Genomic DNA, 24,293 nt, shown 5'->3' with positions numbered 1-24,293 from the left:
AGGTTAATTACCTCTGTCAATTGCCCCTAGTGTGCAGGGAGTAGATGAGAAAGTGGGCTCACATAGAACTAGTGTGAACGGTTGATTGATGGTTAGAAAGATAACTGCAGGTGCTGGTTTAAATCGAAGGTAGACACAAAATGCTGGAGTAACTCAGCGGGTCAGGCAGCGTCTCTGGAGAGAAGGAATGGGTGACATTTCGGGTTGAAACCCCTCTTCAGACTGACGCCTGACCCGCTGAGATACTCCCGCGTTTTGTGTCTATCTTTGGGCACGGGAAAGTTGGGCCGAAGGGCCTGTTTCCGTGCTGTGTGACTATGACTGAATTTCAGGAGCAGAACGGATGGCAGGTGAGAGCAAATGGAAAAACCACACTAAAATAGACAATAGACAATAGGTGCAGGAGGAGGCCATTCAGCCCTTCGAGCCAGCACCACCATTCAATGTGATCATGGCTGATCATTCTCATTCTCAATCCTGCCTTCTCCCCATACCCCCTGACTCCGCTATCCTTAAGAGTTCTAGCTAGCTCTCTCTTGAATGCATTCAGAGAATTGGCCTCCACTGCCTTCTGAGGCAGATTTACAATTCTCCACAGATTTACAATTCTCTGACTGAAAAAGTTTTTCCTCATCTCCATTCTAAATGGCCTACCCCTTATTTTTAAACTGTGGCCCCCTGGTTCTGGACTCCCCCAACATTGGGAACATAGTTTCCGCCTCGAACGTGTCCAACCCCTTAATAATCTTTTATGTTTCGATAAGATCCCCTCTCATCCTTCTAAATTCCAGTGTATACAAGCCTAAAAGCAGGAAACCTCTCAAAAGATGGAGAGATATTTATTCAGCACACTGCAGCATTTAATGCTGAGTTTTCATTGTCTCTCAGCGATGGGTGGCAAGCACACAGCTTCCGCCACTGGATACTGAATTTTAGTTCAATCGCACCTTAAGTGAATTATTTTTAGTGCCTGCTGTAAATGGTGGTGCTAATCCAATGCTTTAATGTGCCTCTTGTAATAGCAGTGTAATCTGGATGTTAAAAGATGATTTCAGATTAGAACATCATTTTAAGCTTTCCAGTTTAGCATGCCCCTCGTAACCTTCCCCACTTGTAAGTTGTTTTGGGTGCTTTACTAGCATCCTTAGACAGAGGCATAGAGTGATACAGTGTGGAAACAGGCCCTTCGGCCTAACTCGCCCACACCGGCCAACAATGTCCCAGCTACCCTAGTCCCACTTGCCTGCGCTTGGTCCATGACCCTCCAAACCTGTCCTATCCATGTACCTGTCCAACTGTTTCTTAAACGATGGGATAGCCCCAGCCTCAACTACCTCCTCTGGCAGCTTGCTCCATACACCCACCACCTTCTGTGTGAAAAAGTTACCCCTCGGATTCCTATTAAATCTTTTCCCCTTCACCTTGAACCCATGTCCTCTGGTCTTCGATTCCCCTACTCTGGGTAAAAGACTCTGTGCATCTACCCGATCTATTCCTCTCATGATTTTGTATATTAATATGTCAAGGGATGTTGGGTGAAAGATACACAGAGGGGGTGGCGAGTTGGGGGGGCTCCCCCTCCCTCCCCCCGAGTGGGAACCTCCACACCAAAGATACTAGAGGAACAAGATGGACCACTCCATTGAAATCGCCTATACCGAAGTATAGTGCACAAAGGAGCGTAACGTCCGCCATTTTAGTAGGCAAAACCATCTGTCTGCTCTGCCTCTCGCAGTGTAATCAGTGTTTTGGGGGAACAGTATGTGTGATGATCATACCATTAAAATGCAGAATATATCTCATCTATATTAATTGACATAAAATCAGACGGATTCATGTCTGCGATGGCCATCACGAAACCCATTCAGATTAATCCAATTTCATTCCCATCAACTCAGGGTGGCACAGTGGTAGAGCTGCTGCCTCACAGCGCCGGAAACCCGCTTTCGATTCTGACCTCGGCAAAGTTTGGACGTTCTCCCTGCCACTGCATGGATTTTCTCCAGGTGCTCTGCTTTTTTTTGTCCCACATTTGAAAGATTTGCAAGTTTGTAGGTTAATTGGCTTCTGTAAACTGCCCCGAGTGTGTAGGACAGAGAACGTGCATGGTCATTATGGACTCAAAGTGCTGGAGTAACTCAGCGGGGACAAGCAGCATCTCTGGAGAGAAGGAATGGGTGACGTTTCGGGTCGAGACTCTTCTTCAGACTGATGCGATTTATGGACTCGATGGGCCTGTTTCCTCACTGTGTGTATCGGCTGAACTCCCCACACATTCCAACCCTCCCTACACACCAGGAGCACTTGTACAGAGGCCGGTTAACCTACAAATCCGCACATCTGAGGGATGTGGGAGGAAATGGGGTTGAGAGGAAAAGATAGATCAGCTATGAATCAGGGGCCACAGTCTAAGAATAAAGGGGAGGCCGTTTAAAACTGAGGTGAGAAAAAACCTTTTTCAACCAGAGTTGTGAATTTGTAGGAATTCTCTGCCACAGAAGGCAGTGGAGGCAAATATTCAGCGGGACAGGCAGCATCTCAGGTACATGGATAGGACAGGTTTGGAGGGATTGTGGGCCAAACGCAGGCCAGTGGGGCTAGGGTAGCTGGGACATTGTTGGCCGTTGTGGACGAGTTGGGCCCGATGGGCCTGTTTCCACACTGTATCACTCTATGACTCTATAATACAAAACTAAAAATACACTAAAACATACATTGAATGACAGATTAAAAACAACAAAGAAGAAAAGGACTGTTGGCGAGGCTGCCATCGTACATAACACCCGGTGATATGGGTAGGGTAGGTAGGGTTGCCAACTGTCCTGTATTAGCCAGGACATCCCGTATTTTGGGCTAAATTGGTTTGTCCCGTACGGGACCGCCATTGTCCCGTACGAGGCCCGGGGGGTGCTGTAGGCCCGGACGGTGTAGGCCCGGACAGTGTATGTCCATACAGTGGAGGCCCGGGCGCCGCCTAACGGATGTTACATAGCAACCCACCTCCAGCCCGGGCGGCCGCCATTGGTGGAGCGGGAGCACGTGGCCGCTGGCTAGGTGAGGCCACGTGGGGCGCGGGGCGGTGACGTCACCTTGTCACTTGTTTGGGAGTGAGATAGTTGGCAACCCTGAAGGTAGGGTATGGGTAGATGTATGGGTAGGAAAGGCTTAGAGTACTGCGGGCGGAATGTTCAGTGTGGATAAGGCGTGCCGAAGGGGCTGTTTCTATGCCTTACAGCTCTTTAACTCTCTATGACTCTATACGACTCTATTATGCAACTTGGTTTTGTTGCTCTTCTCATTTGCCTCCTTCAGTTTACACCTCCTCTCTACTGTTGCATAAATCGGCTACAATAGAATAAATTTGGTTTGAACAGCCTACTCCTGCTTTTATTGCTTATATATTAAAGAAGAGAAAGCTTTCCCCAGTCACACGGCCAGTATTTATTTCTCATAGAACATCGAGCATTTTTCTGAAAGAACATTTCTCAAAGAAGACTAGAACAGGCTCTTTGTTCCCCAATCTCTGTGCAGAATATAGGAGCAAAGAGTATAGGAGCAAAGAGGTCCTTCTACAGTTGTACAGGGCCCTGGTGAGACCGCACCTGGACTACTGTGTGCAGTTTTGGTCTCCAAATTTGAGGAAGGATATTCTTGCTATTGAGGGCGTGCAGCGTAGGTTCACTAGGTTAATTCCCGGAATGGCGGGACTGTCGTATGTTGAAAGGCTGGAGCGATTAGGCTTGTATACACTGGAATTTAGAAGGATGAGGGGGGATCTTATTGAAACATATAAGATAATTAGGGGATTGGACACATTAGAGGCAGGAAACATGTTCCCAATGTTGGGGGAGTCCAGAACAAGGGGCCACAGTTTAAGAATAAGGGGTAGGCCATTTAGAACGGAGATGAGGAAGAACTTTTTCAGTCAGAGAGTGGTGAAGGTGTGGAATTCTCTGCCTCAGAAGGCAGTGGAGGCCAGTTCGTTGGATGCTTTCAAGAGAGAGCTGGATAGAGCTCTTAAGGATAGCAGAGTGAGGGGGTATGGGGAGAAGGCAGGAACGGGGTACTGGTTGAGATTGATCAGCCATGATCGCATTGAATGGCGGTGCTGGCTCGAAGGGATGAATGGCCTACTCCTGCACCTATTGTCTATTGTCTATTGTCTATTGTCAGAACATAATACCAATCAATACGTTCATAACCCATCTCCCTCTATCGAGGAGCTCTGGGCCTGTACTCGCTGGTGTTTAGAAGGATGAGGGGGTAATCTCATTGAAACCTACCAAATAATGAAAGACCGATCGAGTGGATAGAAACATAGAAAATAGGTACAGGAGGAGGCCATTTGGCCCTTCGATACAGCACCGCCATTCATTGTGATCATGGCAGATCATCCACAATCAGTAACCCGTGCCTGCCTTCTCCCCATATCCCTTGATTCCACTAGCCCCTAGAGCTCTATCTAATAACTCTCTTTTAAATTCATCCAAGCTGTGAAACAGGTTTGAAGGGACAATAGACAATAGGTGCAGGAGGAGGCCATTCGACCCTTCGAGCCAGCACCACCATTCAATGTGATCATCGTGGCTGATCATTCACAATCAGTACCCTGTTCCTGCCCTCTCCCCATATCCCCTGACTCCGCTATCTTTCAGAGCTCTAGCTCTCTCTTGAAAGCATTCCCAACTTTCTTCTCTCCCCCCCCCCACTACAATCACTGAAGAATGGTCTCCATCCAAAATGTCACCTGTTCATGTTCTCCAGAGATGCTGCCTGACCCGCTGAGTTCCTCCAGCACTTTGTGTCCTCATGTGCATTAACCAGCATCGGCAGCTCTTTGTTTCTCCAGCGTAACAAAAGATTTGTTGCTCTTAGTCTGTATGTGTTTTTTTATTTGAGACTTGTCTGTTTAGTGTAGGATTCCCTCAATGATATCAGTGGGCACAGCTGTCAACCGGGGGAAAATGTTGGGAGTGATGTTTATTACTCATGAGAGTAGGACTGCCATATGTCAAAATAGATTGCATTATCAAACAGATCTAAGTAGTTATGACTTCTAACAATCTAACAAGTAACGCTTTATTGACAATAGATGCAGGAGGAGGCCATTCGGCCCCTCGAGCCAGCACCACCATTCAATGTGATCATGGCTGATCATTCCCAATCGGTACCCTGTTCTTGCCTTCTCCCCATACCCCCTGAGTCCTACGCTCCTGATGTTTGGGCACTCGGTACAGAGGGGGAGGTGTCGGGGAGGGAGGGAGGAGGGGGGTCTCCCTGTCGGTCTGCTCCTGGGCCCGGCCAAGATGGCCGCTCGTGGGTCCAGGCAGCGGGTAGTCGGCAGTCGCGTCAGTGGTCGGCTGCCCGCCCCTTTTCCGGGGTTACGTCCGTGACTGCGCGTCCCTGGAGAGGGAATATTCGCTGTCCATGGGGACGCTGCAGGCCTTCCGTGAGCGCTGGTTGCCGCGGAGGGTCGAATGCATCATTGACAAAGTTGGCGGGATTTTAATCTGATGACTGTTTCAGTTGTGAACTGCCGATGCAGGCAGCTTTTGATTTGATCGCGTTACTACTTTGTAGGGGGAAAAAAACCTGCGGACGCTGGTTTAAATTGAAGGTAGACACAAAATGCTGGAGTAACAGCGGGTCAGGCAGCATCTCGGGAGAGAAGGAATGGGTGACGTTTCGGGTCGAGACTCTTCTTCAGACTTTGTTTTGTTTTGGAATAAAGTATTTGTAATTTTTTTTTTAATGAGTAACGCTTGCTGGAACTGGATGGATAAAGCTGTGTGTGTTCTTGCACAAGAATACCACATTTCCAGCATTTGCTGAAGATTAGAAGGCTGATTCTCAGGAGATGAATGAACTTTATTCTGCATTTGCTGAAATGTTTGACCATCATCCTGATGATTCAGCAGTGTTTCAGAATTAGAACAGTATGTCAGTGCTGCAGCTTCTACCCTGCCACTATTATCAGAGTAGTGAACGTACCTCTGATAAAATAAAAGGGTAGTCCCAACATCCCAACCTAACTCCCTGCCACCCTTGCACTTTTATTTTTATCTGCACTTTCTTTGTAGAACAATGAGCCGTATAGCCCAGGAACTGGCCCTTTGGCCCACAGTGTGTGTGCTGAACATGATGCCGAGACTGACTCATATCTGTAGGGTTGCCAACGTCCTCACTCCCAAATACGGGACAAGGTGACGTCACCGCCCCGCGCCCCACGTGACCTCACCCAGCCAACGGCCACGTGCTCCCGCTCCACCAATGGTGGCTGCCCGGGCCATGAGGCGGGTTGCTACGTAACCTCCGTTAGGCGGCGCCCGGGCCTCCGGGCCTACACTGTCCGGGACTACAACGGCCCCGGGCCTACAGTGTCCGGGCCTACGGTGTCCGGCCCTACGGTGTCCGGCCCTACACCGCCGTCCGGGCCTACGGTGTCCAGGCCTACGGTGTCCGGGCCTACGGCGCCGTCCGGGCCTAATATGGGACAAGGGTGGTCCCGTACGGGACAAACCAATTTAGCCCAATATACGGGATGTCCCGGCTAATACGGGACAGTTGGCAACCCTATTTATCTGCCTGACATAACCCACATAGACAACACAGAAGTAGGCCCTTCAGCCCAAATCATCCACACCAGCCCCATCTCAACTAGTCCTATTTATCCAAATTTGGCCAAAATCTCACCAAAGCTTGCCGATCCATGTGCCTGTCCAAAATGTTTTTATTGAGTAGTGGAGGCCATGTAGCCAAGTCTGGTCTCATGTTGTAGTCTAGTTTAGTTTAGTTTAGAGATACAGTGCGGAAACAGGCCCTTCGGCCCACCGAGTCCGCACCGACCAGCGATTCCCGCACACTACAACACTATCCTACACACACTAGGGACAATTTACACTTACACCAAGCCAATTTAACTTCCAAACCTGTACGTCTTTGGAGTGTGGGAAGAAACCGAAGATCTTGGAGAAAACCCACGCAGGTCACGGGGAGAACGTACAAACTCCATACGGACAGCGCCCGCAGTCAGGATCGAACCCAGGTGATGAGGTATTGGTTTATCATTGTCATGTGTAACCGAGATACTTTGATGAGAACTGAAGGCACTTCCACAGTTGGGAAATGCCTGAGAGGTATGGGTTCTCACTAGCATCTCGAATGCTCCGTCTCCATTTTGACCAGTCATGGGTCAGAGGTACCCAGGATTGAGTGGAGAGTTGGGGTGAGGGGATAGCTGTGAACATATCCGTGAATCGTCTTCACTGTCTGCTCGGTATTCTTCCACAAGCAGAGCTTGGAATAAAATAGAAACAAGGAACTGCAGTTTCTGGCTTACAAAAAAAAAGACACAAAGTGCTGGAGTAACCTATCAGATCAGGCAGCATCTCGGCTGTGGTTTGAATGGAGAACTGAGGGTCGGCACAGTGGCGCAGCGGTAGAGTTGCTGCCTTACAGCCCTTGTAGTGCCAGAGACCCGGGTTCGATCCTGACTACGGGCGCTGCCTGTACGGAGTTTGTACGTTCTCCCCGTGACCTGCGTGGGTTTTCTCCGAGATCTTCGGCTTCCTCCCACACTCCAAAGACGTACAGGTATGTACATTAATTGGCTTGGTAAATGTAAAAAAATGGTCCCTCGTGGGGAGAGGATGATGTTAATGTGCGGGGATCGCTGGTCGGCGCAGACCCGGTGGGCCAAAAGGGCCTGTTTCCGCGCTGTGTCTCTAAACTAAACTAATGGCCTGTTTCCATGGAACACAAAAAGCCGGCCTAATTGAGCTGCTCAGGCAGCATCTCTGGAGGACATGGTGCGGCGATGTTTCGGGATGCTTCTTCAGAATCGGGCCCGTCTCCATGCTGTATATATGCCTCTCTGACTCTCGCGGTTCAATGTCAGGGATGTTGTCCTTGGACTGGACGCTGACAATGGTCCGCTTGACCTTTCCGACGGGCTTGGACGATTTTGCAGAGACAGCATTGGTCGTCTCCTTCCAGTGAGCCAGAGTTGCCTGCTTGCTGTTCATAGTCCAAGTCTCTGAGGCGTAGAAACCTGCTCCACACAATGCAGTCTCGCTCAATTCAGCACTGCCAAGGCATGCAGGTTAGCTTAGCCGAGAGGTGCTGCCAAGAAGCCCAGTTACAGAGAGGCTATTTAAAATGTGAAGGCAATTTGGATCACGTTCAGATTTTGAAGGTTATTCAAGTCATGCAGGTTTTTAAAAATCACAATAATATCCTTCACTCTTCTTGTTAATGAAAGGAGAGTACTTAATATTCCTCGGGCAGGCTATCTTTGGTCTGACCTAATCTCCATCGCTAAAGGCACATAACAGAAGCGAGGTACACCAAACTGGCGAGTCTGTACACCGTGTGCTACTGCCATACACTTGTACTGAGATGCTTATCTAGTATGCATCTGTGTTTATGTGTCGTGGTACTGAACTGTATACAAAAATGACTTTCACTGTACCTCGTATCATGATGCCGGGGGGCAGGGTGGGTTTGAGGTAGAAGTGCAGAGAGGGAGATGAGGCATGACCTGGACAATAACCATGGAATGGGATGGCCACGGTGGCGCAGCGGTAGAGTTGCTGCCTTACAGCGATTGCAGCGCCGGAGACCCGGGTTCGATCCCGACTGCGGGTGCTGTCTGTGCGGAGTTTGTACGTTCTCCCCGTGACCTGCGTGGGTTTTCTCCGAGATCTTCGGTTTCCTCCCACACTCCAAAGACGTACAGGTTTGTAGGTTATTTGGCTTGGTAAATGTAAAAATTGTCCCTCGTGGGAGTTGCATAGTGTTAATGTGCGGGGATCGCTGGTCGGCGCGGAAGGGCCTGTTTCCGCACTGTATCTCTAAACATCTGCCACATTAGAGTACAAGCATTGCAGCATTCTCAATCCTGGAGTTTAGAAGATGAGGTGGGGTTCAATTTGAAACCTACTTAATAATGAAAGGCCTAGATAGAGTGGATGTGGAGAGGATGTTTCCAGTAGTGGGAGAGCCTAGGCCTAGAGGATACAGCCTCAGAATAAAAGGACACACCTGTAGAATGGTGAATGAAGGTGAATTTATTTAGCCAAAGAGTTGTGAATCAGTGGAATTCATTGCCACAGATGGCGGTGGAGGTCAAGTCATTGGGTATTGTTAAAGGAGAGATTCTTGATTAGTAAGGGTGTCAAAGGTTATGGAGAGAAGGTAGGAGAATGGGATTGAGAGGGACAGAGTAGGTGTTTCATGGTCAAATGGCAGAGCAGACTCGATGGGCTGAATGGTCCAATTTTACTCTGATGTCTTAAGGATTGCCTAAGAAGACCGGAAATGGGGACACAAGCCATCAGAGATGCTGGAATCTTGAGCAAATCACAAAAGTGCTGGAGGAACTCAACAGGTCAGACAGAAGCTGAGGAGGAAATGAATAACGATCCTGACCCGAAACAACGTCTGTCCATTCCTTTCCCCCTCAGATGAGGTGCCTGACTCGCTGAGATCCTCCAGCACTTTGTGATTTGCTCAAGATCAGACATGGACTTGGATTCTGTCTTCAGTCTGTGCTCTAGTGAAAAATCTAGCAAAGCAAAAGCAAGACCTTTGCTGCAAATTCACTGCATTCCATTATTGATGAAGGGCAATATCTTCCCCAAGATTTTGTTTCGACAAGTATGTCATGAGATCTCTCTTCAAGGATAATATTGATCTTCGGATGATTGTATCAATCATACAAAAACAGAAATAGCACTAAGCCATCTGGCCTCTCTTGTCTGCTCTGCCATTTAAGAAGAAGATTAATAGGGCAACGTGGTGGCACAGCAGTAGAGTTGCTGTCTTGCAGCGTTTACAACGTCAGAGACCCGGGTTCGATCCCGACTACTGGTGCCATCTGTATGGAGTTTGCACATTCTACCTGTGACTGCATGGGTTTTCTCTAAGATCTTCGGTTTCCTTCCGCACTCCAAAGACGTGCAGGTTTATAAGTTAATTGGCTTGGTAAAATTGTAAATTGTCCCTAGTGTGTGTAGGATAGTGTTAGTGTGCGGGGATCGCTGGGCGGCGCGGACTCGGTGGGCCGAAGGGCCAGTTGCCGTGCTGTATCTCTAAACTAAACTAAAGATTTTAGTTGACCTTCCACCTCAGAACATCTTCCCTGCACTACCCCCCCAAATCACTTGATTCCCTTAATATTAATAAATCTATCAACCTCTGTCTTGATTATACTCAACAACAGCTGCCACAACCCACAGCTTCAGTGTAAACATCATCAGCAATTTATCTTGATCAAAACACAATGATGGCCACAATTGTGGTTGCAGCTTGGCTGAGTTGGGCCAAATGGCCTGTTTCCATGAAGAAATGAGGAACAGCAGCTGCTTGTCTACCAAGGAAAGACATCAAATGCTGGAGTAATTCAGCGGGTCAGGCAGCATCCCTGGAGAACATGGATGGGTGACGTTTCGGATCTCATCCCAAAACCTCACCTATCCATGTTCTCCGGGGATGCTGCCTGATCCAATGAATTACTCCAGCATTTGGTGTTTTTTCTAGCGGAGTCAAGGGATATGGGGAGACTGAAGAAGATAGCGGGGGCGGGACAAAGGAAGGATATAGGTGGAGACAGGAAGATAGAGGGAGAACTGGGAAGGGAGAGGGATTGAGAGGGACAGAGGAACTATCTAAAGTTGGAGGTCAATGTTCATACCACTGGGCTGCAAGCTGCCCAGGCGAAATATGAGGTGCTGTTCCTCCAATTTCCGGTGGGCAATATCTTTTTACATTTACCAAGCCAATTAACCTACAAACCTGTACGTCTTTGGAGTGTGGGAGGAAACCGAAGATCTCGGAGAAAACCCACGCAGGTCACGGGGAGAACGTACAAACTACGTGCAGACAGCACCCGTAGACAGGATCGAACCCGGGTCTCCGGCGCTGCATTCGCCGTGAGGCGGCAACTCTACCGCTGCGCCACCGAGCCGCCCATGAATCTTCTTAAAGCTTAGATTCTGGACTTGCGTTACCAGAGCAGGAATTAGACTGCATAAACATGAGTTTGGGCCCTGCCCACTGGGGCTCAAAACCAGGACAATGGTGATGGACATCTGTCCTTGGCAATGATAATCCGCAAGAATGCTCCCAGGAGATTGAAAGTCTCAATTCCAGGGAATTCCCATCAATCAGAGGTGAGAAGCTCCACAAATCCAAAGAAAATATCATCAAAAAGACAAATTTAGAGCAGGGGAGATATAGAAATAGCAAAGGTAATTGAAAGATCGCACACGACCTTTGTGATTGTTCGAGTAATATCTGCTGCTACACGGAAACGTTCTTGTCTTTATAAATCACTCCTGTACTAGATTAACATCTTTAGTTTAGTTTAGAGGCACAGCGTGAAATGAAAACAGGTTCTTTGGCCCATCGGGTCCATGCGGACCCATGTCCTATTCTGCATTCTAGGCACAATTTGCAGAAACCAATTAACGTATAGTACAAACCTGCACATCTTTGGGACGCGAGTGGGAACCGGAGCACCCGGAGAAAACCCACGCAGGTCACGGGGAGAACGTAGAAACTGCGTACAGACATCAGCAGTCGTAGTCAGGATTGAACCCGGGTCTCTGGCACTGTGAGGCAGTGACTCTAACGCTGTGCCACCCATCTGATTTGAAGGACACTCCATTCAGTAGTGCAGTAACACCTCTTCAGTCCAACACTACCTCAGTGCAACACTTCCTCAGTGCAGTTCTCCCCCAGCCCAAAGCACTCCCAGTGCACGACTACCTTAATGCAACGCTCGTTCCGTGCAGTACTCCCTTGCCGCAGCATTTTTCCAGTGTATCGGTTTTTCATTTTATCTCCTTCCTAGAGCACTCCCTTGGTATAACATTGATTAGTATGATGCTCCCTCAGTGTTGCATAGGGTTACCAACTATCTCACTCCCAAATAAGGGAGAAGGTGACATCACCGCCCCGCGCCCCACGTGACCTCACCCAGCCAGCGACCACGTACTCCCACTCCACCAATGGCGGCCGCCTGGGCCGGGAGGCGGGTTGCTACGCAACCTCCGTTAGGCGGCGCCCGGGCTTCCGGGCCTCCACTGTCCGGGCCTGCACTGTCCGGGCCTACAGTGACCCCTGGGCCTAATACGGGACAAGGGCGGTCCCGTACGGGACAAACCAATTTTGCCCCGTATACGGGATGTCCCGGCTAATACGGGACGGTTGGCAACCCTAGTGCACCCCCTCAGTACAGTGCTCCCTTGGTACGACTCTCCCTGAGTACAACAATCATAAGATCATAAGGCCCATCAAGTCTACTCCACCATTCAATCATGGCTGATCTATCTCTCCCCCCTAACCCCATTCTCCTGCCTTCTCCCCATAACCTCTGGCACCCGTACTAATCAAGAATAGTAACTAATCTATCTCTGTCTTAAAGATAGCGGAGTCATGGGATATGGGGAGAAGACAGGAACGGAGTACTGACTGTGGGTGATCAGCCATGATCACGGTGAATGGCGGTGGTGGCGCGAAGGGCCGAATGGCCCAACTCCTGCACCGATTGTCTATTGTCTAAACATATCCACTGACATGGCCTCCACAGCCCACTGTGGCAAAGAATCCCACAGATTCACCACCCTCTGACTAAAGAAATTCCTCCTCATCCCCTTCCTAAAACAAGTCCCTTAATTCTGAGGCTGTGCCCTCTGTTCCTAGACTCTCCCACCAGTGGAAACATCCTCTCCATATCCACTCTATCCAAGCCTTTCACTATTCTGTACGTTTCAATGAGGTCCCTTCCTCATCCTTCGAAACTCCAGTGAGTACAGGCCCAGTGCCGTCAAACGCTCTTTGGAATGTGGGAGCAACAATCCCTCAGCACCCCACGCCCTCACGCACGCCCCCACGCACTCCCACACGCGCTCCCTCACGCACGCCCCCACGCACACCCACGCCCTCACGCGCTCCCTCACGCACGCCCTCACGCATGCCCTCACACACTCCCTCACACACTCCCTCGGCACAGCGATCCCTGTACCTTGCCAATACTCGCTGAGCCTGGATGTTTGAGTTGGATCCATGACACTGAAATGTAGCAGAGCAAGCTACCAGCTGAATCACCGCACATAGATGGAACGTGAGTTGTCAATAGACAATAGGTGCAGGAGGAGGCCATTCGGCCCTTCGAGCCAGCACCACCATTCAATGTGATCATGGCTGATCACTCTCAATCAGTACCCCGTTCCTGCCTTCTCCCCATACCCCCTGACTCCGCTATCCTTAAGAGCTCTATCCAGCTCTCTCTTGTCGGTGTGATGAACAATGTGTCCTTTTCCCCATTCGATGTATGTTCTAATGATTTTAAACATTGATTATGCCATTGCTTGCTGATTTGTTTAACAACGTGGTAAATTAGCCCAGATATGCCCCATTTACTCCCCACTTATCAGACATCATGTCAGAATGACAACATTGACAAGATAAAAAGGATTGGAAAAACCTCAAATGCTCAGGACCCATGCAAGTTGACGGCATAAAATGTGCAGATAATCTCCACACGTGCTTGAGTAAATCACCCTCTTCTGGGTGTCATCTTTATCATGTTCATCCCGTCACTCTCCCCTGTATCCTCAGCCCTCTTGTCCAACTCGCCTTGTGAAATCTCATTGCAAAGTCACGCAGATCTAGGGTTACCAACTATCTCATTCCCAAATAAGGGACTAAGGGTGACGTCACCGCCCCGCGCCCCACGTGACCTCACCCAGCCAGCGGCCACGTGCGTCTGCTCCACCAATGGCGGCTGCCCGGGCAGGGAGGCGGGTTGCTATGCAACCTCCTTTAGGCGGCACCCGGGCCTCCGGACCTACACTGTCCGGGCCTACAGCGGCCCCCGGGCCTGCAGTGTCCGGGCCTACTGCGGCCCCCTGTGTCAGGGCCAGCAGTGTCCGGGCTTGCACTGTCCGGGCTTGCACTGTCCAGGCCTACAGCACCCTCCAGGCCTACAGCACTCTCCGGGCCTACAGCACACCCCGGGCCAACTGCACCCCCTGGGCCTAATACGGGACAAGAGCTTTCCTGTACAGGACAAACCAATTGAGCCCAAAATACGGGATGTCCCGGCTAATATGGGACAGTTGGCAACCCTACGTAGATCGCAGCTGGTCGAGCTGCTGTCTCACAGCGGCAAAGACCCAGGTTCGATCCTGACCTCGGGTGCTGCCTGTGCGGAGTTTGTAACCTGTGACCGTGTGGGTTTCATCTTTGTGCTCCGGTTTTGTCCCCCATCCCAAAGACGTGTGGGTTTGGAGGTTAATTGGTCTCCGTAAAATTGCCTCTAGTGTGTAAGGAGCGGACGAGCAAGTGGGATCATATAGAACTATTGTACGGGCGATCAATGGTTGGTGTGGACTCGGTGGGCCAAAGGGCCCGTTTCCGTGCTGTATCTCTGAACTAAAATAAGATGAATAGCGACTGCAGAGAGAGAGAGAGAGCACGCACAGGGAGAGCAGTTTAAGGATAAGTGACAGGTAAATAAAAGCCATTTCAGTATAATCATTAACAGAAGTTCCTTCAACTACCAAAATTTATCACAGATTAGCACTTTAGTTTTGAAACCAATCTGAGACAGACAGCCAAATAAAGAGAACAAATAACAGTGTTCCAAACATATCATACAATGCATAGTGCAAACATATAACTGCAGGGTGCAAAAATAAACTGGGAATTAAAGGGGCATGTGCTTTTTTCTGTGGTAATTGGACAGATGTTTTCATTTCAAACATAGAGCAGCAAAGCACAGGAACAGTCCCTTTGGCCCACGATGTCCATGCTGAACATAATGCCAAGTTAGGGTAATCTCTCGGAGAAACAAAGAATTTCAGATGCTAGTTTAAAAAGGGTACAAAGTGCTGGAGTAACTGAGCATTTCCTGTCCTGACATGAATCAACTATAGCCATGTAACTCTCCAGCAATGTCACCCATGCATAGGGTTGCCAACTTTCCCACTCCCAAATAAGGGACAAAAGATGACCGCCCTGGGCCCCACGTGACCTCACCCAGTCAGCGGCCATGTGCTCCCGCTCCACCAATGGCAGCCGCCCGGGCCGGGAGGAGGGTTGCTATGCAACCGTTAAGCGGCGCCTGGGCCACCGGACCTACACTGTCTGGCCTACAGTGTCCGGGCCTAGAGCGGCCCCCAGGCTTACAGTGTCCAGGCCTACAGTGTCTGGGCCTACAATGCCCCCCAGGCCTAATATGGGACAAGGGCGGTCCCATATGGGACAAACCTATTTAGCCCAATATACGGGATGTCCCGGCTAATACGGGACAGTTGGCAACCCTACCCACGCATGTCCTCCAAAGATGCTGCCTGACCCACTGAGTTACTCCAGCACTTTGTGTTCTATGCAAGATTCTAGTATTTGCAGTTCCTTGTATTTCCTACCATCAATCCGACCTCATTGATATAGATGAAAAGACACAAGGCATGATTAATAAGTTTGCAGATGATATCTGGTGAGTGGTATCAAAGTCAGTGAAGATGATTATCAAAAATGACAACAGGATCTTGATCATCTGGGCATGTGGGCTCAGGAATCACCAATAGAATTTAATGGAGGACACAGATAGATGAAGTTTCAGGATGGGACCCTTCCTCTGATCATTCCCACTTCTCCCCTCTCTCATCACGTAAAATATACAGAAGCTACAAAGCATATACCATCGGGTTCAGGGTCCAAAGCAGAGTCCTGACCTGAGACGTCACCTATCCATGTTCTCCAGAGATGCTGGAGTTACTCCAGCACTTTAGGTTTTGTAACCCAGCTTGTGCAGTTCCCTATATCCATCAGGTTCAGGAACAGCTTCTTTCCTGCTGTTAATGGACTACTGTGAATGGAAGATAGACACAAAACGCTGGAGTAACTCAGCGGGACAGGCAGCATCTCTGGAGAGAAGGAATGGGTGACGTTTCGGGTCGAGACCCTTCTTCAGACATAGATTTAAGGTGAAGGAGGAAAGATTTAATAGGAAACTGAGGGGTAACTTTTTCGCACAATGGGTGTATAGAACGAGCTTGCAGAGGAGGTAGTTGAGGCAGTCAGAGAGTTGTAAATCTGTGGAATTCTCTGCCTCAGAAGGCAGTGGAGGCCAATTCTCTGGATGCTTTCAAGAGAGAGCTAGATAGAGCTCTTAAGGATAGCGGAGTCAGGGGGTATGGGGAGAAGGCAGGAACGGGGTACTGATTGTGAATGATCAGCCATGATCACATTGAATGGCGGTGCTGGCTTGCAGGGCCGAATGGCCTCTTCCTGCACCTGTTGTCTATTGTCTATTTGTCAGTGCAAGGAGTATAAGAAAATAACTGCAGATGCTGGTACAAATCGAAGGTATTTATTCACAAAATGCTGGAGTAACTCAGCAAGTCAGGCAGCATCTCAGGAGAGAAGGAATGGGTGACGTTTCGGGTCGAGACCGTTCTTCAGTGCAAGGAGGCACAGTGCAAATCAGGCGCAGGTTCAAAGAAAATTAGCTTTGCTTCCCCATGCTGTTATTTTATTTTAAAGAGAATGCTCAATGTTCCTTTAAAATCCACCCCTGCCTCCTCCAATGTGCACCGGGCTAATGGAGTATGGAATCAGGAAGGAAAGTATTAAATCAGTAACTGCTAGCGGTAAGTCGTTAAAAAATTTAAACACTTTATAAAACAAATCACCAAGAACAGAAAGCATTTTATGTGGGAGCTCGCTCACATGGCGAAACCCTAAGGGGGACTATTCTTTTGGAAAGTGAACCAAAATGCCACACACGCGACCAAACGTCATCACATAAAGTAACACATCATAAAAATTATTTGTAAGAGATTAATCTTATTCACTGATATTTTCCTACCTGTTTCAGTCTGTGAGACATTTGCACTTCCGTCGAATGTTCAAAGTGCAAAACCACATTCCCAGCACTGGGAGAAAATATATGTTGTTTTAAACGTACCTTAGTCTATCTTAGTTTAGAGATACAGCGTGGAAATAGCTCCTTCGGCCAACCGAGTCTGTGCCGACCAGCGATCCCTGTGCACTAGTTCTATCTTACGCAATTGGATCGATTTACAGAAGCCAATTAACCTACAAACCTGCACTCTTTGTTTCGGATGTGGGAGGAAATTGGAGCACCCGGAGAAAACCTACGCTGTCACAGGGAGAACGTACAAACTCCCTGCAGACAGCACCCGTAGTCAGGATCAAACCCGGGTCTCTGGCACTGTAAGGCAGCAACTCTACTGATGCGCTACTGTGCCGCCCCTAGTCACAAATTATACCGCAAGGCCCATGGGGCGCTGTAGGCCTGGACAATGCAGGGCCCGGACGCTGTAGGGCCCGGACGCTGTAGGCCCGGGGGCCGCTGTAGGCCCGGGGCCCGATGTAGGTCTCGACGGTGTAGGTCCGGGGGCCACTGTAGGCCCAGACAGTATAGGTCCGAAGTCCCAGGCGCCACCTGGGACTTAGACTATGGCCCCCTGATTCTGGACTGCCCCAACATAGGGAACATTTTTCCTGCATCTAGCTTGTCCGGTCCTTTTATAGTTTTATACGTCTCTATAAGATCCCCTCTCTTCCTTCTAAACTCCAGTGAATACAAGCCCAGTCTTTCCAATCTTTCCTCATATGACAGTCCCGCCATCCCGGAGATTAACCTCGTGAACCTACGCAGGCTATTCAAAGCAAAACTGGACACAGACATGAATGGCCACAGTCTATGGCGGAGTGGCAAAGGAGAGATCAGGAGCTTTGTGCAGAAAGGAACTGCAGATGCTGATTTAAACCGAAGATAGACACAAAATGCTGGAGTATCCCAGCGGGACGGGCTGCATCTCTGGAGAAAAGGAATGGGCGACGTTTCGGGTCGAGACTGGAAGCTCAAGAGCTTTTATTCGACACACGTACCGGATATGAACAGGAACAATGAAATTCTTACTTGCTACAGCTTTACAGGCACATCAGATCCAACAATGACAATATAAATGCACAATAAATCAGCAGTTATTCTAAGTTAACCGAACAATGACAGTGCAAAAGGGTTCGGAGTCGGGGAGATGCATGGATGTGCCTGCGTGACCTTTGTTTTAAGATTGATTTCTTTTGCATAAAGGATCAAGGCAAGACAGCATTTACTCTCCAGTTGTAGCTGCCCTAACACTGAGAGAACCCGCTCAATCACATCAATAACACTGTGTCACACAGCAGTCAGAATATAGAACAATACAGCACAGGAACGGGCCTTTCGGCCCACAATGTTTGTGCCGAACACGATGTCAAGTTAATAAGAAGGGTTTCGACCCGAAACGTCACCCGTTCCTTCTCCCCTGAGATGCTGCCTGACCCGCTGAGTTACTCCAGCATTTTGTGAAATAAATACCTTCGATTTGTACCAGCATCTGCAGTTATTTTCTTACACTATAATGCCAAGTTAATCTGATTTCATCTGCCTGTGCATTTTCCACACAGCTGCATTCCGTTCAGTTCCATGTGCCGATCCAAAAGGTTCTTATACACTACTATTGCACATATCTCATAGCAGCATAGAAAATAGGTGCAGGACCTTCGTGCCAGCACCGCCATTCATTGTGATCATGGCTGATCATCCACAATCAGTAACCCCGTGCCTGCCTTCTCCCCATATCCCTTGATTCCACTAGCCCCTAGAGCTCTATCGAACAAAACCAGTGCATCCCAGGCTCCCACCACTGTGTGCAAAAAAACTTGTCCCGAAGAGGAAGAGAGGGGATCTTATAGAGACGTATAAAACATCAATATACTTAAAAGTCTCGTTTGTTATCTTGTTTGTGACTGAACTTCAGCCAAAACGGAACACGATAGTGCGACCATTGTAGGCCCACCTTACTCACCATTGTCACTTTAGTGATAATGCAAACAGTTTTATTGAAATCGGTGTTATATTTTTTAAGTTATTCACATTTTAAAGTTTAAAAGGAGGGGAGGGGGAGGGGAGTGGGGGAGAAGGGAGAGGGGAGGGGGGGGGGTTGAGGAGAGAGGGGAGAGGACAGGGTACTGCACCAATGCAGGAGAGGTTTGGGCCCAACGGGTCCACTTGGTCTAACACCTGATGCAACACCTGTCCCTTTACCTCCCCCCTCAACTCCATCAAAGGACCCAAACATTCTTTCCAGGTGAGACAGAGGTTCACCTGCACCTCCTCCAACCTCATCTATTGCATCCGCTGCTCTAGATGTCAACTTATCTATATCGGCGAAACCAAGCGCAGGCTCGGCGATCGCTTCGCTGAACACCTGCGCTCGGTCCGCATTAACGCAACTGATCTCCCGGTGGCCCAGCACTTTAACTCCCCCTCCCATTCCCAGTCTGACCTCTCTGTCATGGGCCTCCTCCAGTGCCATAGTGAGGCCCGCCGGAAATTGGAGGAGCAGCACCTCATATTTCGCCTGGGCAGTTTGCGGCCCGGTGGTATGAACGTCGACTTCTCCAACTTCAGATAGCTCCTCTGTCCCTCCCTTCCCCTCCTCCTTCCCAGATCTCCCTCTATCTTCCTGTCTCCACCTATATCCTTCCTTTGTCTCCACCTATATCCTTCCTATATCTGACCTGCTGAGTTACTCCAGCATTTTGTGAATAAATCCACTTGGTCTAGTCTCCATTAAACATCCCCCCCCACCTCACCTTACAGCTATGTCTACTAGTGTTGGACATTTCCACTCTGAGAAGGTTCTGACTCTCTACCTCATCTATGCCTCTCAAATTTCTGCTTCTCTCGTCTCCCCTCAACCTCTGACGTTCCAGAGAAAATAATCCAGGTCCATCCAACCTCCCCATTGTGGGTGAGCCCCTCTAATCCAGACAGCATTCCGGTAAACCTCCCCTGCACCCTTTCCAAAGGCCCCACGTCTTTTCTGTGACGGGGGCAGTCAGACTTCACTCAGTTTGGGAATGAATGGTGGAATTCCTCAGGGAATCTAGGTGGGTTCCAACAAAACCCGTAGATATCCGGTGACCAGTTTTCCTTAATTCCAAACTGTTAACTGGACTTAAATGTGTAGGGAAAAAAACTGCAGATGCCGGTTAAAATCGAAGGTAGACACAAAATGCTGGAGTAACTCAGCGGGTCAGGCAGCATCTCTGGAGAGAGAAGGAATCTTCTTCTTCTTCTTCTTCTTGCGTTTGAGGCAGCAGAAATGATGTAACGCCCTCCAGGCGCTGTAGCCAGTGCAATGTGCAGAGAAGGAATGAGTCTGAAGAAGGGTCTCGACCCCGAAACGTCGCCCATTCCTTCTCTCCCGAGATGCTGCCTGACCCGCTGAGTTACTCCAGCATTTTTTGTCCACTTAAATTCCTGTTTCCACGCGGCATGACTCTGTGACTCTGTATCTTCGAAGGGGGATGGGCAGGAGAAGTGAATGGACCTGGACGTGGCAGGTTGGATATGTTGTGGTCATTTATTTTGGCAGAGCCAAACAGCGCGATATTCTGAAAGTGGTGAGAGATTACAAAATGCAGACAGGGAACTGGGGTATCCTTCTCACAGACCACCAAAGACAACTTGCCCAACCTTCATGTAACTCAAAGGTTTAGGTTTATTATATTGTCACGTATATCGAGGTACGATCAAAAAGCTCTGTTTTAGACAATAGACAGTGGGTGCAGGAGGAGGTCATTCGGCCCTTCGAGCCAGCACCGCCATTCAATGTGATCATGGCTGATCATTCTCAATCAGTACCCCGTTCCTGCCTTCTCCCCATACCCCCTGACTCCGCTATCCTTAAGAGCTCTATCTTGCTCTCTCTTGAATGCATTCAGAGAATTGGCCTCCACTGCCTTCCCGTCAGCTCTTTCGAAGGGCCGAATGGCCTCCTCCTGCACCTATTGTCTATTGAAACGTCACCCATTCCTTCCCTCCAGCGATGCTGCCTGACCTGCTGAGTTACTCCAGCATTTTGGGTCTACCTTCGATCTTAACCAAAGAGAGATATACTTGCACTAGAGTGAGTGCAGCTGATGTTCACTAGATCAATCCTTGGGATGGGGGGGATTGTGCTATGGGAAATTATTACACAGACCAATAGACAATAGACAATAGGTGCAGGAGTAGGCCATTCAGCCCTTCGAGCCAGCACCGCCATTCAATGCGATCATGGCTGATTACTCTCAATCAGTACCCCGTTCCTGCCTTCTCCCCATACCCCCTCACTCCGCTATCCTTAAGCCGGAACTAAACTCTTTAAATTTAGTGGGATGAGAGGCGATCTCACTTAAACGCAAAGAATCCTTACAAGGCTTGGGCAGGGTTACAATTCCCCCTGACTGTGGTCTCTAGAACTAGGGGTCACAGCTTTAAAAATCGGAGCGTTCGAGATAGCGATGAGAAGCCATTTCTTCAGCAGCTGAGCAGTGAATCTTTTCGATGTCTCTCAGTCACTGATGTATTCAAGGCAGAGATCGATAAGTTTTGTCGACAGTTTGAGAGGATAAAAGAGTTTGGTGTCCGTGCTGGAAAGTGGCACTGAAGTACAAGACACGCCGTGGTGGAAGAGAAACAGAGGGCTAAATGATCCATTGCTAGGGTCTCCAGGGATTTACCTCCTTCATACAATCTCTGGGTCCCTCTCTCACTCCCCTCCTTCACTCTCCCTCTCTTATTCCTGCTCTGGCCTCTCATGCTCCCTCTCCATCCCACCATCGTCTCCCTCATTCCCCCTTCCACGACTCCCCACACACACACACACACACACACACACACACACACACACACACACACACACACACACACAGAGGCCCTCCTGCCTCTCGCTTCGACCCCTCTCACTGACACTAGCCCCTGAAGACTGACCCCTGGGCCGGCCGGCGTGACCCAACCCCATCTGCCCTCGTGGTTTCTGCCGTCGTTGGCATTTACTAAGCCACTCTCGCACCTGTTCCCCGTCAGCTCTTACTGACGGAGATACCGGACATTCAGGACTGGAAGAAAAGTTTGTGAAAGTTGATCGCAGCCCACCTCCGAGGGTGCTGGAGGATTGCGGTTGAAGTGTGCAGCTGTTATAACCCAGGTGAAGTCACACAACACACAGGGCTCTGGTAGTAGTGTGCGCGACTTCTCATACACACTTCTTACACCTCACATTCATCTCTCTCTCTCTCTCTCTCTCTCTCTCTCTCTCTCTCTCACACACACATACACACGTGTACACGCACAGGCACACACACTCAATGCACCTGCCCTGCCGTGCACTCTGAGTGTGTCACACATGCATCGAGGCACATCCATTCAAATGCAGTGCAAGAATTTTCACACATATTTTCACACCCTTTCCCCCAACCAAGAGATTCGTACAGTCTCGTACAAACACAGTTCCACATACACACACATACACACACACACATACACACACACACACACACACATCTTACAATTCTACATGTTCTTGTTCAAACCGGGTTTCATACGTTTTTTGCATGTGAGCTTGTATACACATTTGCTCAGTCACACACTCGGTGTATATGTACACAGTTCTTAGACGGTGTCATTCATACACACTTTCACCAACACTGCCCTGTACGTACTTCCCTGTACGTACTCATACTTATTCCCATCACACATTCATGATCCTTATATATTCTTAAACACTTTCACTCACTCTCTCTCTCAGGCCAATCCAATCTTTGTGCGCGCACACACACACACACACACATGCCCGAGCACAAACAGTTCTTGCACACATAAATTCTCGGACACATTCCTTACACGCACACTCCTTGCACGCTCAGGTGCACAATCCTTGCACACGTACATACACTCACACACTCAGACACACGCTCCATGCACACATCCACTCTCTTGAACATACAGGCATTTCTCACATACATGTTCCTGTATATATATTCTAAAACGATTCTTGCACACACACACACACACACACACACACACATATATCCAGACACACAGAACTTGCACACTTTCAGACGCACGTTCTGTTCTTGCACACATTCAAAACACACACACTTTTTGCCCTGCATTCTCTTTCTTGCACGCACATATTCAGACACACAATTCTTGCACACACACACACACACACACACACACACGCTTTCTTTCACGCACACATTCAGGTGCACAGTTCCTGCACCCTCTCGTTCTCTCCCGGACTATCTTAATCCTTGCAAATCCCTGAGCTTGTGCAGCACGAACCCCACGCTCCAGCTGTAATCATGCCGACAAAATAAAGCTCGCTCCTAAGTTCCCCAGTGAAGGATCCGGGCAAACACATTCAGGGGGAGAAGAGAGGGGGGGGGGGGAGAGAGGGGGGAGAGGGAGAGAGGGAGGTGTTGTAATATATACAGGAGGGGGAGAGACAGAGGGGGGGAGAGAGGGAGAGAGGGAGAGAGGGAGGTGTTGTAATATATACAGGAGGGGGAGAGACAGAGGGGGAGAGACAGAGGGGGGGAGAGAGGGAGAGAGAGAGAGGGGGGGGAGAGAGAGAGGGGGAGAGAGAGGGAGGGAGAGAGAGGGAGGGAGAGAGAGAGGCAGAGAAAGAGAGGAGGGAAAGAGTGGGGAGAGAGAGGGAGAGGGAGGGGAGAGGGGGAGAGAGGGAGGGAGAGAGAGAGGGGGGAGAGAGAGAGGGGGGAGAGCAGGAGAGAGAGAGAGAGGGGGAGAAAGAGAGGGGGGGAGGAAGAAGAGGGGGAGAGAGGGAGAGGGGAGAGAGGGAGGGAGAGAGGAAGGGAGAGAGAGAGAGGGGGGAGAAAGAGAGGGGGGAGAAAGAGAGGGGGGAAAGAGTGGGGTAGAGAGAGGGAGGGGGAGAAAGAGAGGGGGGGAGGTAGGGAGGGGAGGTAGGGAGGGGGAGAGAGGGGGAGAGGAGGGGAGAGGAGAGAGGGGGGGAGAGAGAGAGAGGGGGAGAGAGAGAGAGCTCGGAGCTGAGCTCTCTCTCAGCGTGGCTCTGCCAGATGACAAGAGCCACTACAACTGAGAGGGAAAGATACATAATCCTCGCGGTCAAAGTTTCCATCCTCTGGACCAAAAAAAAAAGAAAAGAGATCGCTGCTTTGCAAAAGATGTACACATCAGTGTAGTGGAAGCTCCACCTACCTGCAGTTTGCCAGCAACTGCATCCCCGGTCACCCTCGCTGGTCCTCACTCTGTTTTCCTGGGGATAGCTGATTTTTTTCCCGTCGGAACTTCCCTCCAGATGAAAGACTTGGACACTGGCGGGGATACCCAGGGCAGACCAGCCTCACCACTGATCACCGTGACTGTCTCCCACAGCATGTTGCAACCAATGACATTC

The 24,293-nt window shown here is 49.5% G+C and overlaps 2 protein-coding genes across 4 annotated transcripts in view; one reads left to right on the top strand and one right to left on the bottom strand.

Moving 5' to 3' along the window:
* The window catches only part of LOC144597110 (INSYN2B protein-like), a 139,186-nt gene extending 114,922 nt beyond the window's left edge, over positions 1-24,264 (bottom strand). For all 3 annotated transcript variants that reach the window (XR_013547700.1, XR_013547711.1, XM_078406096.1), the window contains exon 1: positions 24,095-24,264. The gene's annotated coding sequence lies outside the window, so the exon portion shown is untranslated. The remainder of the gene's footprint in view (positions 1-24,094) is intronic.
* The window catches only part of LOC144598346 (dedicator of cytokinesis protein 2-like), an 894,447-nt gene that overhangs the window by 464,189 nt on the left and 405,965 nt on the right, over positions 1-24,293 (top strand). The window lies entirely within an intron of this gene.

This window comes from Rhinoraja longicauda, chromosome 1 (genome assembly GCF_053455715.1).
Source record: "Rhinoraja longicauda isolate Sanriku21f chromosome 1, sRhiLon1.1, whole genome shotgun sequence".
Taxonomy (NCBI): domain Eukaryota; kingdom Metazoa; phylum Chordata; class Chondrichthyes; order Rajiformes; family Arhynchobatidae; genus Rhinoraja; species Rhinoraja longicauda.
Note: the sequence above shows the minus strand (reverse complement) of the source record. Positions and strands in the feature narration are given on the sequence as shown.